The sequence below is a fragment of the Mesoplodon densirostris genome, chromosome 3 (assembly GCF_025265405.1).
Source record: "Mesoplodon densirostris isolate mMesDen1 chromosome 3, mMesDen1 primary haplotype, whole genome shotgun sequence".
Taxonomy (NCBI): Eukaryota; Metazoa; Chordata; class Mammalia; order Artiodactyla; family Ziphiidae; genus Mesoplodon; species Mesoplodon densirostris.
The window spans coordinates 97,612,015-97,630,000 of NC_082663.1; the positions used below are offsets into that span (position 1 = coordinate 97,612,015).

The 17,986-nt window shown below is 41.4% G+C and overlaps 1 pseudogene; it reads left to right on the forward strand.

Moving 5' to 3' along the window:
• Positions 1-4,101: 4,101 nt before the first annotated feature.
• On the forward strand, positions 4,102-4,199 carry LOC132487313 (U2 spliceosomal RNA; annotated as a pseudogene).
• Positions 4,200-17,986: the final 13,787 nt, after the last annotated feature.

The window sequence follows — 17,986 nt, forward strand, 5'->3', positions numbered from 1 at the left end:
CAAGTCTGATTTTGCTGATCTGCAAGAAAGCTCCATGAGTGCCACCAAATTCTTCAAACAAAACTTGCTTTAATTCATTTTAATAACTTCAAATAAATATGTTATGCAGCACTTTTAAGAGCAAAATGGATTATCACATCAAATTAATGAGGCTGGGCATGATAAGTGAGGCACTATCATCTTGGAATCAAAACCTTAGGCTCTGTACAACATAGTGTAAAGATTTTAGGCCATTAAAAAAATTTCCAAAGTTATCACATGATGGATTCATGGCTCAGCCTGGGCCTGTAAAGCCCGCTTTTTTCTGCTTGAGAATCACAGTCTAGTGATTCCAGCACCTAAAGCACTGGGGCAGCCAAAGCAAAATTTACAAGTCTAAACTGACATTAATGAACAAAGAAAAGGTGAGAAAGCAAAACTGAAATCTCATAATTAAGTTTAAGTATTTTATCAAAGAAGGCCACCCTCACTATAACAGACACGCACACTCACACTTTGTTGTAGAAGTTAGATAACTGTAATTCTGAAAACACTATACAACTGCAACTTTTCTTATGAGATTACTATTTGGCAACTTCAGCTGTGTTGCATAATTGATTATGAAATATTTATAAATTTGGGGGATTTGATTTCCAGACTTCACCGAGGAATCTCATATATCAATTTAATTGTAATCATAAACTTGACTCCTGCATCTGGATTCCCACATCCTAGGTTTCTGGATCATCTGAAGAGTTCCCCAATCTTTATTTCCAAATAGAGGAAGGAGCAGTTATTAATTGGGAATCAAAATTCCATTTATAGGGGCTTCCCTGGTGGCGCAGTGGTTGAGAGTCCGCCTGCCGATGCAGGGGACACGGGTTCGTGCCCCGGTCCGGGAAGATCCCACATGCTGCGGAGTGGCTGGGCCCGTGAGCCATGGCTGCTGAGCCTGCGCGTCCGGAGCCTGTGCTCCGCAACGGGAGAGGCCACAACAGTGAGAGGCCCGCGTACCGCAAAAAAAAAAAAAAAAAAAAAAAAAAAGAGATTCCATTTATAAAACATGACCAACGTATTCTGTCCTGAGGAATATAACCCGGAGTGTTTTTACTTAGTTGTAATAAGTGGTTTGTTGCAAGTGGTTTGACTTAGTAATACCATTTCTCCAATACTCATTATGTGCTGGATTGGGTTAGTCAGGATGCCTGTGCAGTGGTTCTCAAACTTGAGAGTACATCAGAATCACCTGACAAGCTTGTTAAACCACAGATTCCCTGGGCTCCATCTCCAGATTTTCTGAGTTAGCAGGTCAGGGATGGGCCCTGAAAATTTGCATTTCTAGCCAATTCCCAGGTGATGCTGCAGTAGAAAGTAAAATCTCAGGAGCTTAACACAGCAAAGGTTTGTCTCTTGGTTTCACAGAGTCCCATGTGAGTGGGCAGCCCTCCTCCGTCTTAAGGCTGTGCCACCTGTGTACATGGCCTCCAGGGATAGAAGAAGCACTGACCTTCCTTGATCTGCCTGAGACATGGATCCCTTGGCTCCTGCCATGGGATCCAGGAGCCGGATTCCAGGAGCACTCTTGACGCCCAACAGGTACTTGCCACTCGCTGTTTTTGCTCTGCACCACAAAGCTGAAAGGCAGTGTGTGCACACTGCATTCAGAGATAAGAAAGTTGAAGCTCAGAGAGACTACCTTCACAGGCCACACAGCTACTAGAGAAGGGCTGGAGCCGGGATGTGGCTGTCTAACTGCAGAGCTGCTGGGCTGTCCTCTTCAGAAAACCACCAAACTTGCTGAAGTGGCTAATTCAGTCAAGGGTTGGCACGGAGCAGGCTGTTCTATTGATGTTGGATGAGAAATGTATCCAGCATCAACAGAACAGACCCACAGTTGCGGGCCCATGGCAGGCTCCTTCCACAACTCCCTCTCTCCATATAGTTTGCAACTTGAGAGCCCGTCAGAGTAGCATGAAATAGCCGTGTATTTTCACAGTGGTGTATGCCCCTGCAGTGGCTAGATATTTTGAGGAAATGGTTCCTGAAGAGGAGAAAGAGAAAGCGGTATTTAAACAAGAAACCTCTAGGAGATGACAGAGGAAGGATCATCACAAGTCCTTACGGATTCATTTCTCAGTTTAAAACACTGAGGAGAAATGGAGTCAGCCCAGCTCTTCGTTTAGTCTGTCATTGTAAGAAACTTCCAGCCATGTTCCTCTTTTCTCTTTCCCTCTCTGTCCAAGCTTTACCTCACCATAAATAATGCAGTTTTGTGTTTTAAATATAAATCTTTCTTTATACTGAAGTATAGTTGATTTACAATATTAGTTTCAGGTGTACAACATAAGTGATTCAATAATTTTATAGATTATACTCTAAAGTTGTTATAACATATTGACTGTGTTTGCTGTGGTGTACAATGTATCCTGGTAGCTTATTAATTTTATACATAGTAGTTGGTGCCTCTTAACTCACTATCCGTATCTTGCCCCTCCCCTTCTCTCTCCCCATTGGTAACCATTAGTTTGCTCTCTCTATCTGTGAGTCTGTTTCTGTTTTGTTACATTCATTTGTTTGTTTTATTTTTTAGATTCCACATGTACGGGCTTCCCTGGTGGCACAGCGGTTGGGAGTCCGCCTGCCGATGCGGGGGACACAGGTTCGTGCCCCGGTCTGGGAGGATCCCACATGCCGCGGAGCAGCTGGGCCCGTGAGCCATGGCCACTGGGCCTGCGTGTCCGGAGCCTGTGCTCTGCAACGGGAGAGGCCACAATAGTGAGAGGCCCGCGTACTGCAAAAAAAAAAACAAAAAAAGATTCCACATGTAAGTGATAACACAGTATGTCTTTCTCTGTCTGACGTATTTCACTAAGCATAATACCCTCTAGGTCCATCCATGTTGTTGCAAGTGGCAGAATTTCATATATATGTGTATATATATATATATATATATATATATATATATATATATAACACATCTTCCATTCATCTATTGATAGGTACTTGGGTTGCTTCCATATCTTAGCTATTGTAAATAATGCTGCTATGACCATTGGGGTACATGTATCTTTTCAAACTAGTGTTCTCATTCATTTTCTTCAGATATATACCCAGGAGTGGAATTCCTAGATCATATGGTAGTTCTCTCTCTCTCTTTTTTTTTTTTTTTTTTGAGCAACCTCCATACTGTTTTCCATACTGCCTGCACCACTTTACATTCCCACCAAGAGTGTAACAAGGGTTCCCTTTTCTCTACATCCTCACCAACATTTTTATTTGTGGCCTTTTTGATGACAACCATTCTGACAGGTGTGAGGTGATATCTTATTGCAGTTTTGATGTGCATTTCTCTGATGATGAGTGATGTTGAGCATCTTTTTGTGTGCCCATTGGCCATCTGTAAATACAAATCTTAATAGAGTGAACTGATGCACAGTGATGCATGCATGTCCAAACTCTCCCACAGATGTTATTGACTAGTTCTTCAATTCTAGATGCAAGTGTACTTATTTAGTACTGCTTTAAAACTTGATGTTTCAGGAGCTAATGATCCTATTTTTGGATTATGTAGTCTTTGTCAGCCTTTCACCTGTTCATTCCTTTCTTTTGGTTGTTTTGCTCTTCAATAGAGCTTTTAAAAGAAGTTGGTATATTAATGAAGATAAAGCAAAGCTCATTCCTTCCATTCACCCACCATATGTGTTTTGAGTCTTTTTAGTACTTACAGGAGAATCAGTGGACAAAGGGGTCTGAAATACAGACTGAAGATTCAAATTTTCTGTGGATTTACTTTATCCTTACTCTGTGACTGATAGAGAATTTATAGTATCTCTTTACCAGTTCTACCAATTCTATAGCTTAAATTTCATATATCAGTTAAACTTGCATCTGTTTCTTTGAGGGAGGGTCTATAGAAATTTCTGAGGTGATAATCTTTTAGATAGTCTTTAAAAAGCATTGTTTAAACACTTCTGGGAACATCAAAAGGTTATGTTATCTGTAGCATTTCATTTCATTTTGTTTAATGACAGAAAATTTGGTTTCTTCAGGTCTATATACTTGTTAAATATTAATAAAATGAACCCAATCCTAATATATGCCATTTAAAAAGAACCACAAATGATCACTTCTTGGCCTTTTGGCTAAGATCAAGTGTAGTAAAAAGAACCACTGACGTGGTAAATAAAAAATTAATTCAGTATAGGAACTTGTTACTTTTTGATTCAGAAAGTAAAATTAGCCACATTCTAAGTAAAATTAAGTATTATGTATTTTTTTCAAACAGATATCATTAAACTGCTGAAAATGAATGTATTTATATAGAAAGAATATTAAGATTTCCTGAAAATTACTGCAAATAAATAGGCACATTTTAACTGTACTCTGAAAATATAGTGATTAAGCTTTAAGGCAAATCACTTTATTAAATGTTGAGATGTCTTATTCATCCAGGTAGAACTCTTCTAAGAAGGACACTTCTGCTTAATAAGTTTGGTTATGCTAAAGATAGTTTGAACCTTTAACAAAATTCTCTGACAGTGAGGCCAAAATAAGTGTATGTATGTTTTCTAGTGATCTAACTCTAATGGATTTATGGTTTATTAAACAGGCTCATGTCAAAGAATAAGACTGAAGAAAAATGTATAGATCATAAATAAAGTAAAACAAAACATTTTAAAGTTAAAACAGACTAGGAGAAGGAGTTTGTATTATTAACAAAGACTGAATTGATATCCAGAATATAGTTTATAAGAATGTCTATAAATCAGTAAGAAAAAGACCAGAGGGTAGAAAAAAACCATAAAGGTCATAAGCAGACCATTATCAAAAGAAGTTCAAGGGCTTCCCTGGTGGCGCAGTGGTTGAGAGTCCGCCTGCCGATGCAGGGGACACGGGTTCGTGCCCCGGTCCGGGAAGATCCCACATGCCGCAGAGCGGCTGGGCCCGTGAGCCATGGCCGCTGAGCCTGCGCATCTGGAACCTGCACGTCCGGAGCCTGTGCTCTGCAACAGGAGAGGCCACAACAGTGAGAGGCCTGCATACCACAAAAAAAAAAAAAAAAAAATTCAGCTTCTCCAATGACCAAAGTTATGCAAATTGGTGCAAAAATGAGATGCCATTTCACTCATCAGAATAAAAATATGATGTCTATGTTGGCGTAAGTGTGGGCAAACAATATACCAATGGAGGGAGTACTACCGTTTTGGAGAACATTCTGGAAATATCTAGTAAATTTGAATTTTACATATGCTATACTTAACATTTTCACTTCTAGATATATTGCCTATAAAAATTTTCACACATGTGCATAAGGAGGAGTAGCAAAAATGTTTACAGCAGCATTTTTCTAATGGCAAAAACAAAACAAAACAATTGAAACAGTTTCAATGTCTGTAAATAGAGGAAAGCATAAATAAAAGATAGTTGGCCCTCAGTACCCTAGGATGTGGAACCCTTGGTTACAGGGGCCGATTATACTACACCATTTTGTGTAAGGGACTTGAGCATCCCTGGATTTTGGTGTCTTGTTGTCCATAGGGGTCTTGGAACCAGTCCCCTCCTCATGGCGGGGAAGACTGTATTGAGATGCCAAAATAACAACAGCACTTGAAGTGAATGAACTGCACCTATATGTATATTAACACAGATCTTAAAAGAATACATTACAGCCTCACATATAAGTACAGAAAAAAAAAATCAGAAGTATAAGTTAAAGAGTGCTGTTGGGCGTCCCAGCCTTCCCTGGGTATCTCCTAACCCCGCGCCTTTTCCAGCATAGCTCCTGCTTCCTAATTCCTGGAAAAAACCTTGCTCACTCGCTGCCTTTCCCACCACCACCTGCCTCCTCCCACTACCCCTGGGCTGGGCTGCACTGTCTGGCTGTTTGTATCACAGTGGCTGTTTTATTTGTGAGATCCTTAAAAGCAGGGTCTATGCCTTTTAATTCTGAATCCCTAGCACTGAGCACACTGCCCAGCACACGGAATAATGGGTGAATGAAGCAGATTGATTTAAATGACGGCACAGGATTCATTTGAGGCAGCATGAACAGTGACATGGTGCACATAGAACAGAAGACAGTTACAGATTATCATTTTATTTCTTTGAAGGATCATCAATATTTTAAAGAAATTTGTTTTCTAAGTACAAAGGATGTCTGAAGGTAGTTAAATAAATAAACCATTACACTGGAAACAAATGTCAACTGAGATCCAATTTACTAATTGTACCTATAATTCTTTTAAGGTCTGTTTTTAATACAAATTAAATTCTCAGCTACTTACCTGCCTTTTTCTCTATTCTTTTTTCATATAGGAGCCATCTTTTAGTTTACAAATCAAGGGTTTAAATACTGACCTATGTTTTTCTTGGAGTTAATTTTTCTTTACAGCTTTGCTCATAACTAGATTGACTTCTTTAGTTATATCATTTGGGAAGATTCTTCAAAGTATGCAATCCATGTGGGCACTGAACTATTGATAACTGCCCTATGGGCAGGACCTGTCATTTGAGGGTGTTGTTTACATAGGAGTAACAACATAGTCCATAACAATTCTGAACTTATGTGTGGAGGACATTTTCATATGGGAATCTAGTCAAAAGTCTTCTTGAAATATTGATGCATCTTAACTATTATCAATCAGAGTTATTGCTCCATCAAGACATAGGTCAAATTCCACAATTCTACCACTTCCACTACTGCTGCTGCTCCCACTTCTCCCGGCACTGCTGCTATTTACTAGTCTTTCTGCTCCACTCGGACTGTATACTCAAACACACACACACATACCTCCACAACCATCCAAATTATGTTTCAGTGGGGTCTATTTTAATAAGTATTGGTTTACCCATTAATTTATTCATTCATTCAACAGAGATCTGTTGAGTGCCTTCTCTCTACAGTAACCTTGTAGGTACTCACATACCTAGGTGAACAAAGGTATTCACCTACCTAGATCCAGAGGTGGGCAAAGCAAAGTCTCTACTCTCAAGAAGCTTACATTCTGTTGCAGGAGATGGATGAGCAGACAAATAGGTGAGAAAGTAATATAATTTTTAATAGTGGTGACTGCTATGAAGAAAAGTAAGGCAGAGTAAGGGGTTGAAAGCGAGCCAGTGGGGAGTAGGAAGGGGCAGTTATTGTAGACAGCTTGTGCAGAAGTTTCTTATTGCTGCTGCAACAAAACTACAAACGTAATGGCTTAAAACAACACAACTGCTTCCCAGGCACTTTGGTGAATCAGTCAGGGAAGCGGGCGTACATTCTAAACCAGAAAAAAATTGAGGTGTCTTCCTCCCTCCTATGTTGAGGGCTGTGGTTGGGTAGTAAGGAGAGTTGAAAATGATGCCTTCCTAATAGAAACCTTAGTAAAAGAGCTGAGATGATTTTGACTGTCTTTCTTTATTTCTGTGTTTTTCCAACATAGGTAAAGGACAAAAGGATGCGTCCGAGTTGGGTATATAATCTTCCTGGCAGAGACCAGAGAAAAGTATGTATTCCATAAAATAGTTTGTTATATAGGATTATTCTTAATTTAGTTAAAAATCACTGTCATTTTGGTTTATCCCCCAAGATATTAAGGTAATTTAGCTATACAGAAATATTTTTGTAACAGTATACTTTGTAATGTAATTTTACCTGCAAGTTAAATTGATCTGCCATGATTCTCCTGTTATGCAATCTTATTGGTTGCTATTTCGTCATCTCTATTTACATTCTTCTAGGATTTTTATATTTAATATTTTTTGTGATCTTGGCCACATTAAAATTAAGCTGACCAATCTAGCATTATAAGCATAATTTGTTTTCCTCTTTAAATTTAAAGGATTTCAGGAAAATGGTATTTTTTTATAGTGATCTTTAAGCAAAAGTGAAACCAAGTGTTTATATGAACACAACATACCTCACTACCTACAGAAATCATGCAATAATTATTTAAAAAATTATTTTCCATTTTCTTTTTGACACTCTTTCTTTTTAAACATGAAGTTGGCAACTTAGGTCCAAAGACAGTAAAAGTCACAGTTTTGCAGCTGCTAGCCCCGTTTATGTGCTCTGGAGCTGCAGCTAACCCTACAGTATTGTTGGAAAAGAAAATGCTCTCACAGGGAATGTGCAAAAGACATCCTGACAGGAGCGTCATGGATTAAATGCTGTATTCAATAGCAAGACTTCATAAAGGCAGAGCATCAATCAAGAATTTAGTGGAGCAGGGGGAAAAGATTGCGTTTATCTTGGCAAGCTCTATGTTATCACAAAAGAAGACTGTGGGCCAGTGTAGACCATAACCATGCCTCCCGAAATTGCCGAAGTCAAGGAAAGGGTGTAATTGCCATAATTGTAAATAAGTGGCCCAGAGAAGTCTGTATTGTATCATAGAGGTTTTACATACATTTAAAATGTTGAACAGATTGTTAAAGATCAATTGAAAATAATAGAAAAAGTATGAATGGGTAAATCAATAGCTGTCTCTGTGACCTTTCCCTTGAATCCTGCCACGGATGTAGCCTGGTCAGCTGGACACAAAGCAGTCTCCAGCAGTTGAGAAGCCATGTACACCTTCAGAGGCTTGAACCTGGATTTTAACGGCTAATTTCAATTATTATGAAGCGAATCATTTTTGTTCTTGGGACAAGAGGGACTGGAAAGAAGATGACACTCTAAAAGTTTTACAGCAGAGATTGTGCTAGAGAGAAAGTCAAGGCAGAAAACAAAAATAAAAACGATCCAGAAAGGAGGTGAGAAACAAAGGGGGCAATAGAAGAAAACACTGAATGCACCAAAAAGGACGAAGAAGAACCAGGAATCTTATCTTGAAAAAGCTAGGGAGAAAGTGTTTTTTCCCATGTTAGTATCTAGAAAACAGCTAATATTTGGCTGTTCTCATTCGCTGAAATAGGCTGACTGCCAAATCTAGATGAAAAGTGAAAAATGTCATCAGTCATCCAGATGTTTCCAAATACCTGAATTTTTGGCACCAAATAGATAAAACATCTCAATGATCAACTGAACTTTTTGCTTTGCTTGTATAGATGTTGACATCACGTGACAGCCAAAGATGGCTTGGCACCTGACAACATAAAATATAAAATAGGTTTCCAACTTCAACCTATTTAACATATAACAACACTCAGGCAGCCTCTGTAAGCACGTGTTTGCTCTGGCTCTGACACAGCACTGTGCTGCCACTATCTTTGTATATCGGAAGGAGAATTAATGTTAAGCACATTGTCATTACCCATGAAAAAAGGTGACAGTGTTTTGAAAGATACTGCAAAATACTTGGAAAGAAGAAGAATGCCTCTTTTCAACAGCATGATATTCACTCATGCTCAAGAATTTGAAAAATCTTTTTGATTTAATTCTAATCCTTGGGAATGGAGCTGGTGAAAAAAACACCTTAAAACAAGGATCTGCAAACCCTTTCTGCAAAGGACCAGAGAGAAAATATTTCGGGCTTTACGGCCCCTACCATCTCTGATGTTACTTCTAAACTCTGCTGCTGCACCATAAAAGCAGCTGTCGACAGTACATACATGAATGAGCGTAGCTGTGTTCCAGGAAAACTTTACTTATGGACAATACAATTTGTATTTCATGTAATTTTCATATCACAAAATATTCTTCTTTTGATTTGTTTCCAACTATTGAAAAATATAAAAACAATTCTTACCTGTCCAGCTGTATAAAAGCAGGTGGTGGGCTGAATAGTTTGCTCTGCCCTAAAATAGGAGAGATTTAGATGAATAAAAATGCAATAAGAGTAAAGATGTGCAGCATGTTTAAAATCTGCAGACATTATACTAAACACTTCCCATGTTTGTTATATAGCAATTTAATCCCCAAAACAATACCATGAGATGGATACTCTAATTTCTTCAATAGACAAAGAGGAAATGAAAACTCAGAGATTTCGAGTAATAGAGCCACTGTGTACGGTTGTGTGGATTGCTTACTGCACGTGGGCGCCTAGTCATGTGACTGGGTGGGTGTGAGTCAAAAATGGGTCCTCACCCTCCTTGGGATTTCATCTGCCCAGAGGAGCGCCTGTTTCTAATTTGCTAGGAGGTCATAAGGGCCAGTCTTTCAAGTTGTTACATGCTCAGGTTTACGGTGGTGTTTAAGTGGCTGATCAGAATTTGAACCCAAGACTCTCCATCTAAAAACTCTGCTATACTGTTGAAGCAAATTCCTTGTGTCCTTTTGAATAGATTTTTATGTTCCAGAGGTAATTTTTGCACACATCTTGTTTGTTTCTTTATGAACTCCGTCTTCCTTCCTGAGAACTAACAGATGCAAGTTCTCTAAGGTGGCTTTGTTCCTGCAATTAGCTCTGTTTGTCTTTGTAGCTGCCTTTTGCAGCAGTGAGTCAAAGTGTCAGAGGACATAAAACAGCAATAGCACCAAACGTTACAAGAATGAAAACATGCTGAGGATGGAAACACTTGTTTTCTCTTCACTTCTGTAATTCTTTCCTAGCCCAAACCAAGACAACACATTTCCAGTGGGACTGAGGTGCACAGCAGCTTAAAATAGCAAACTACAATGTAGTTCACAATTTTTGGCCTGTAACATTAGTTAGATGGAGTGAACTGTCTTATGCCCAGTATGTTCAGATGATTGTGGGCTCAGCTAGATAGGATGCTACATCATAGTTCCCAACTTGCCAAAAGGAATTCCACTCTTCCAAACGTGTTCTTCCACTACCTTAGGTACTAATTTCTTTCTCCGTCTACCCCATGCAGGTCTTTACTCCCTTTTTTCCTGGATTACTGAAATGGCTTCTCATACACTCTGCCTCCTTCCAATCTCACTGGCTGTCAGTAGTTTTTCACATTATTTCATGCTCATCTTAGACTATAATTTTTAAAAAACAATTTCACAGTCCAGTTTGAGACTCTGGGTTGGCATCTGGTTGCCTATAGTATCCAGTACAAACTTGAGCCAGGCTCCCGAGACCTTCTACAGGGCTGCCCACCTTTATTTTTCTGGTTATCCACTATTCCCTCAGTTCATTCTGTCAGATTATCTCCTTCTTATCGTCACCCTTGAATGCATATGCTCGCTCTCCATCTGAATCCTGGCTCCAGCTTTGTACATCCTACTGTTACACCCTCTGCTGAGGTACCACGTCAGGTACCCACCTTCTCCAGAGGGCTTCTTGTGGGTCCTCAGCTCAAAGTCATATCTCCTACCCCACATTCTGTCACTTAACTATTTTCTGTGTTTGCTGCTCTCAGATTCATTTTGTCTCTGTATTCTGCGTACTGGAAGCATAAGCTCTTAGGGTAGAGTAATGCATTCTCCTTTAGCAGCCCGGGGATCCAACCCCCAAACTCTGCTACACAAGCAATACTTCATCGTTTCGCTTTCTGTAGCTCAACCTGAGAATTGACTGATGCGCCCGTTCTGTCAGGCCTGTGGAAAAACAAGGCAACAAGCAAAACACAGCTAGATTTTAGTTCTTCTTGGGCTGCTCTAAGCCCTACTCTGGAACTGTGCCACGGTTCTGGGAGCTTCCGCAGAGCCGAGTATTGGGGAGGTGGGGGACACTGGGCCCTCTGTTAGTGCTCCAGAGCGGGTAAGCCTGAGAGCCTGTCATCTCTGTCCGCAGCTTTAATACTCTTCTGCTGTTCCCATGTCATGCTGGGAGCCCAGGAATCTTCGTGAAGGCTGTTTATATTTCTGTCAATGTGCACAATGTAGCCATCCCTTTCGGGGCTGGCAGCCTTCCTAGCGGGCTGCTTAATGCAAGGCGCGGCTGTCTGCTCTTGGGACTGGTCCCGGGCCCCCGCCTCTTCCACGCTTCCCCAAGCTCAGGGAACTGGGAAACTTTAGAGGAACTGCTCCATTCCTGTTTCTTCAGGATGTGAAGAGAGAATCTCTCCTGTAGGTTGAGGCTTTTGGAAGACAAAGACACAAAAGCTTGTGGTTTGCCCTGTTTTCCACTCTGCTGTGTGCCTCTCCTGAATGAGTGGAGATCTGATCTGGTGCTGGAAAGGGGTGGGGTGGGAGAGGTTTACTGGGAAAGAAGGAGAAAACGAAAAATATGGGGAAAAAAAGTAAGTGAATATTTTAAAATAGTAACCATCCACAGGCATTTTTTGTTGTTTTCTATAGTGCCTTCCCAGCATTAGTGATGATGCAGAAAGACCTTAATAAAGACTGTCTCATGTAACTCATGGAGTTCATGATTTACATGTACAATGAAAACAATAGGAGCATCCATTTCTAGCGTCTGACGTTTTAATGCAGTATTTTGTTTTTGTTTTATTTACTTTTATAGCTGGATTAGGCTTAACTAACACGGGTACCATGTAAGCAAAAAGATATCCTCTTCCAAATGGGTGCTTTTTCGTCTTCACATCACATCCTTGTCTGTAGAGAGGAGTGAGGAAGAAAGGATCTATCTGTCTATAGAGAACTTTGGCTCTCAATGACATCAACAGGTAAGTAGGTGGCAGCGAAGTCTGTGCGAGTAACTGGCAGGAGAACTCTCTCTGTTTACCTAATTCCTCGGCATGAGTCACTTGCAAACACTGTCCACTTAGCTCTGCCAGGTATGACCCTGTCTGAACATCTTGCTTCATCCAGTTGAATCCTAGGTATGTCTCCTGCTGAGTTGCAAAGGAAGTTACAAACAGAGTACTCAGGGAATGCCCAGTATTGGTAGTGGGAAATTTGTACGACAGCCTTAAATTAAGGACCAAAAAGGCAGGAGCAGCAGAGGGTGATGAGGCCGGCACTGGAGCCAACCTCTGGCTTGAGTTGCAGCTCTTATGAGCTGTGGAACCTGGGGTGGGAGCACCGTGCTTAACCTCTGGTGCCTCTGTTTTCTTCTCTGAAAAAATGGAGATATATGTAATAGTATTATAAGATTATTATGAAGAGTAAATGAGTTAATTTGTCTGCTGCTTAGAACACTGCCAGGCATACAGGAAGCACAATATAGTGTTATTATTATTATTGTCAGATCTCTATTCTTCTTTTTTGTCTGTTATTGCTTTCCTGATCACACCTAGAAAGACTCTAAAATTCTTTACAGTTTAGCATTCTGTTCAACATAATTGGAACTGTAATAGTGACTTACTATGATCTGTCGTTTTAGGAGGCTTAGGCTTGTGGTCCGCTTAAAGCCATTACTTTGTATACATTTATTTATTTATGGCTGCGTTGGGTCTTCATTGCTGCGCGCGGGCTTTCTCTAGTTGCGGCGAGCGGGGGCTACTCTTTGTTGTGGTGCATGGGCTTCTCATTGCGGTGGCTTCTCTTGTTGTGGAGCATGGGCTCTAGGTGCGTGGGCTTCAGTACCTGTGGCACACGGGTTTAGTTGCTCTGCAGCCTGTGGGATCTTCCCGGACCAGGGCTCGAACCCGTGTCCCCTGCATTGGCAGGCAGACTCTTAACCACTGCACCACCAGGGAAGTCCCTAAAGCCATTACTTTGAAATGGGCATCTGCTTTCTGATTTTTGCGTTCCATCCAGGTCTTCAGACCACTGGGTTTCCAATCTGTCTGTAATTGTATCTGTTTAAGTGTGTGTCAGATGCAAGGAATCAAAAACCCAACAAAAACTGGCTTAAACAAACATTAGAAGCATATACATTGGTCTAGATAGCTGGCAATCTACAGGTAGGACAGACCTCTGGATTCTTTAATTCAGTAGCTCATCAATGTCATCAAGGTTTCTCTCCACTTCTCCTCTTTGCCCATTACCATGGTGGATTCACCCTGGAGCTGGTCTTGCCCACGGTGGTAATTTGGCTGCTAACAAGTTCATAGGATGCTTGCTTTCACATGTATCCTTGGAGACAGCTGGAGAGATGGTAATATTCAGAAGCTCTCAGGAAAGGGCAATGATGCTTCTTTCTTAGAATGTACAGAAAGCATCTCCTCCAATCTTATTGGCCGCCATATTGTCCATCCTTACTTGAGCCAATCACTGTAGCCAGGGCAGGAGATCACACTGATTAGCTGAGGCCTGTGCTACATACCCTACCCTAGTGGGAGCAGGGGGCATCCACTCCTTCAAAGCAGAAGGGCACGTGGCAGTTGTGGCTACCTGGGAAAAAATCAGGAATGTTTCTCAAAGAAAGGAGAATGGATCCTAGGGGGGTGATTTCAGTATCACATACAATACTGTGCCACCTGACTAGAACCTAGATTTTAATGTCTAATGTCTTTTTTTTTTTTTGCGGTACGCGGGCCTCTCACTGTTGTGGCCTCTCCCGTTGCAGAGCACAGGTTCTGGACGCGCAGGCTCAGCGGCCATGGCTCACGGGCCCAGCCGCTCCGCGGCATGTGGGATCTTCCCGGACCGGGGCACGAACCCTTGTCCCCTGCATCGGCAGGCGGACTCTCAACCACTGCGCCACCAGGGAAGCCCATAATGTCATTTTAATTTTTAATGTCCAAAAGCATTTTGCTCTCTGCTAAAAATCCCATTTTGGCTCATTATGTTCAAAAGGACTGGTTTTGTTTTGTTTTGTTTTTGCTTGTTTGTTTTCTGTATTAACAGCAAATATCATGGTTCATACCTGTCTTGGCCACCTGGAATTATAACTGGCCACAGCAATAAGTTAGAAACTCTACCCTTTGCTAATTAAACTAGGCATAACTTTATTTTTTTAATATTTTTTTATAATAATTTTATTTTTTTATTTTTTTTATTAGTTTCTGCTTTATAACAAAGTGAATCAGTCATACATATACATCTGTTCCCACATCCCTTCCCTCTTGCGTCTCCCTCCCTCCCACCCTCCCTATCCCACCCCTCTAGGTGGTCACAAAGCACCGAGCTGATCTCCCTGTGCTATGCGGCTGCTTCCCACTAGCTATCTACCTTACGTTTGGTAGTGTATATATGTCCATGCCTCTCTCTCTCGCTTTGTCACAGCTTACCCTTCCCCCTCCCCATATCCTCAAGTCCATTCTCTAGTAGGTCTGTGTCTTTATCCCTGTTTTACCCCTAGGTTCTTCATGACATTTTTTTTTTTCGTGGTATTAAGGGCGGAGAGGGAAATGGACACTTGCCCTTTAAATTTTTATTCAGATATCAGCTCCTTTGTGAAACTTCCCCACCTGCCTTCCTCTGTGGCTGCTCTTCCTATCACAGTTGCCTGAGGCTCTTTTAGCAATATTGTACAAACATCCCCCTTCAGACAGCCCCTCCCTGTGTCACATTTATTTACTTATATCCTTGTCTCCTCTACTTAATGGAAAGTTACTTAAAAATCAGGCTCTCCCTGTTCATTTCTGTGTCCCGTGTACCCAGCACACTGCTGGGCCAGGGTTGACACTCATTTACTATTCCCTGAATGACTGAGTTGGGTGTGGGGTAGGGATGCTAAGAGTATAATTAAATTGCAAACTCTACCTGCAGATCATGGCACCTGAACATCTGTAAGTTACTGAAAAGTTTAGTTAATAGTTCAACAGGTAGAGAAAATGTGGAGGGCACTTTTAGAGTCTCCTTATGATGGATTTATGTTATTAATCAAACAGAGGTATGTAGGAACCTGGGAACATGTACTTCCTCCTCTAGAAATCAGCTCCCTTATTAATGAGGTTGGATATGGTATAGTATAAATCTCCTGATGCTTGTTCCATTCATTTCATACATACTAATGAGGACACGCCTACAAGTGTGTTTGTGGTGGGAAAAATAACATCAGGATTAAGACCCCCTGCTGACTTTGCACCCAGTTTTTTTTTTTTTTTTTTTTTTTTTTTTTTTTTTTTTTTTTTTCCGGTATGCGGGCCTCTCACTGTTGTGGCCTCCCCCGTCGCGGAGCACAGGCTCCGGACGCGCAGGCTCCGGATGCGCAGGCTCAGCGGCCATGGCTCACGGGCCCAGCCGCTCCGCGGCATATGGGATCCTCCCAGACCGGGGCACGAACCCGTATCCCCTGCATCGGCAGGCGGACTCTCAACCACTTGCGCCACCAGGGAGGCCCTGCACCCAGTTTTTTAAGGATTGTTATTGGCATACTAATTAAGTAGCCGAGTACATTAAATAGAGAGCATGTCACTGCAGAAGTTATTAGCGACTCCTTGTGTTTCTCCACATTGCATCTTGTAGGGGAGGGTGGAGAGTATGGACATTATCTCCCATTTTCAAGTTTTCTGATACCGTCAAAAATTAATCACAGAGTTCAGAGAATTTTCAGAGTTCCCATTAACTGTGGAAAGACTCATTTTGATACAAGACCCCATAGTGATGCTTGTCCCCTTTATGCTATGTGTATTTAACATTTAAAAATGTGGATGATAGTCTCATTAGCTAAGAAGAAGCGTATTCTGAAGACATATCCTGATGATTGTTCCTAGATTATTTACTAATTTCTAGAAAGAGAGAAAAGGGTAAGATAAGTCCCCGAGTCATTGTTTTATCTTCAGGAAATGATTTGTGCTCTTCCTGGAAGTGAAATTTGCATTGTTTTTTACAAGCCCACACGCTTAGTCAGCTCTGTTTGTATCCTGCCTGACTACAGTTAATGATGGCAGAATTGAAACACGGTAATATTAATTTTACAGTATATCACCTACTAGTTTATTTTTTGAATGTCCGTACAAACAAAATTTTTCAAAAAGCACATGGAAAGCATTTGTGTGTGTGTGAATATGTAAAGATGACTTTTAAATTATTTCATGAGTATTGAAATGAAACAGTCTTCCTACAAGAAAGCAGGTGACTTAGTCTAACAGTTTCCTTCTTTCCCTTTTGCTTCTTTGTATGTTATGGACATAAAAATGTAGGAACAATTTATGATAGGTAAGTGCCAGTGGATTGATTAACTGATTGGATGTGTTTGTTTGGATTGTGGCTGGACCAAAATTGGGAACTGAGAGCCAGAAATGGGCACTGTCTTGGCCAGTGTCACACAGCCAATTAGTAGCATAGCCAAGACCAGACCATCACCTCCAACTGCCAATGGGTTCTCTTTTCCACTGGAGAAGGAGACACAGTTGCAAAAATTTTCCCCTTTCTTTGCTTTTCTTTTTTTTTTTTTTTTTTTTTTTTTTGCGGTATGCGGGCCTCTCACTGTTGTGGCCTCCCCCGTTGCGGAGCACAGGCTCCGGACGCGCAGGCTCCGGACGCGCAGGCTCAGCGGCCATGGCTCACGGGCCCAGCCGCTCCGCGGCATATGGGATCCTCCCAGACCGGGGCACGAACCCGTATCCCCTGCATCGGCAGGCGGACTCTCAACCACTTGCGCCACCAGGGAGGCCCTCTTTGCTTTTCTTATTTATTTTTCCCCATATGTTTTCCTCCATCTGTATCTTGACACTGTGTATATTAGTAGTGATAAAAGAACTAGCTTTTGTTTTCATTTCTGTTTCTCTTGATGCATCCAGTTTCCCCCCCACTGGGCTCCCAGCTAACTCTTTCCATCCCTTCTTGTCAATATTCTGTTCCCAGGGAGCTAGATCTGTTTTCGATGTTTTCCTGGCTGAATCAAGACAGCAGGAAGAGTTGCAGTGTTGACTTTGTCTTGTTTCTTGTTTTACCATGAAAGTTGGGGGAGGTAGGATGGTGGGGAGGGAAATCTTAAATCATGGTAAGAAACTCTTCCCTCCCTTTTCTTTTTTTTTTTCCAGGTCTCATTTTATTTTTTTCCTTTTTTTTTTTTTTTTTTGCGTTACGTGGGCCTCTCACTGCTATGGCCTCCCCCATTGCGGAGCACAGGCTCCGGATGCGCAGGCCCAACGGCCATGGCTCACAGGCCCAGCTGCTCCGTGGCATGTGGGATCTTCCCAGACCGGGGCACGAACCCATGTCCCCTGCATCGGCAGGCGGACTCTCAACCACTGCGCCACCAGGGAAGCCCTTTTTTTCCTTTTTTAAAAAACATTTTATTGGAGTGTGGTTGATTTACAATGCTGTGTTAGTTTCAGGTGTACAGCAAAGTGATTCAGTTATACATATTCATATATTCATTCTTTTTCAGATTCTTTACTCATATAGGTTATTATAGAATACTGAGTAAAGTTCCTTGTGCTGTGC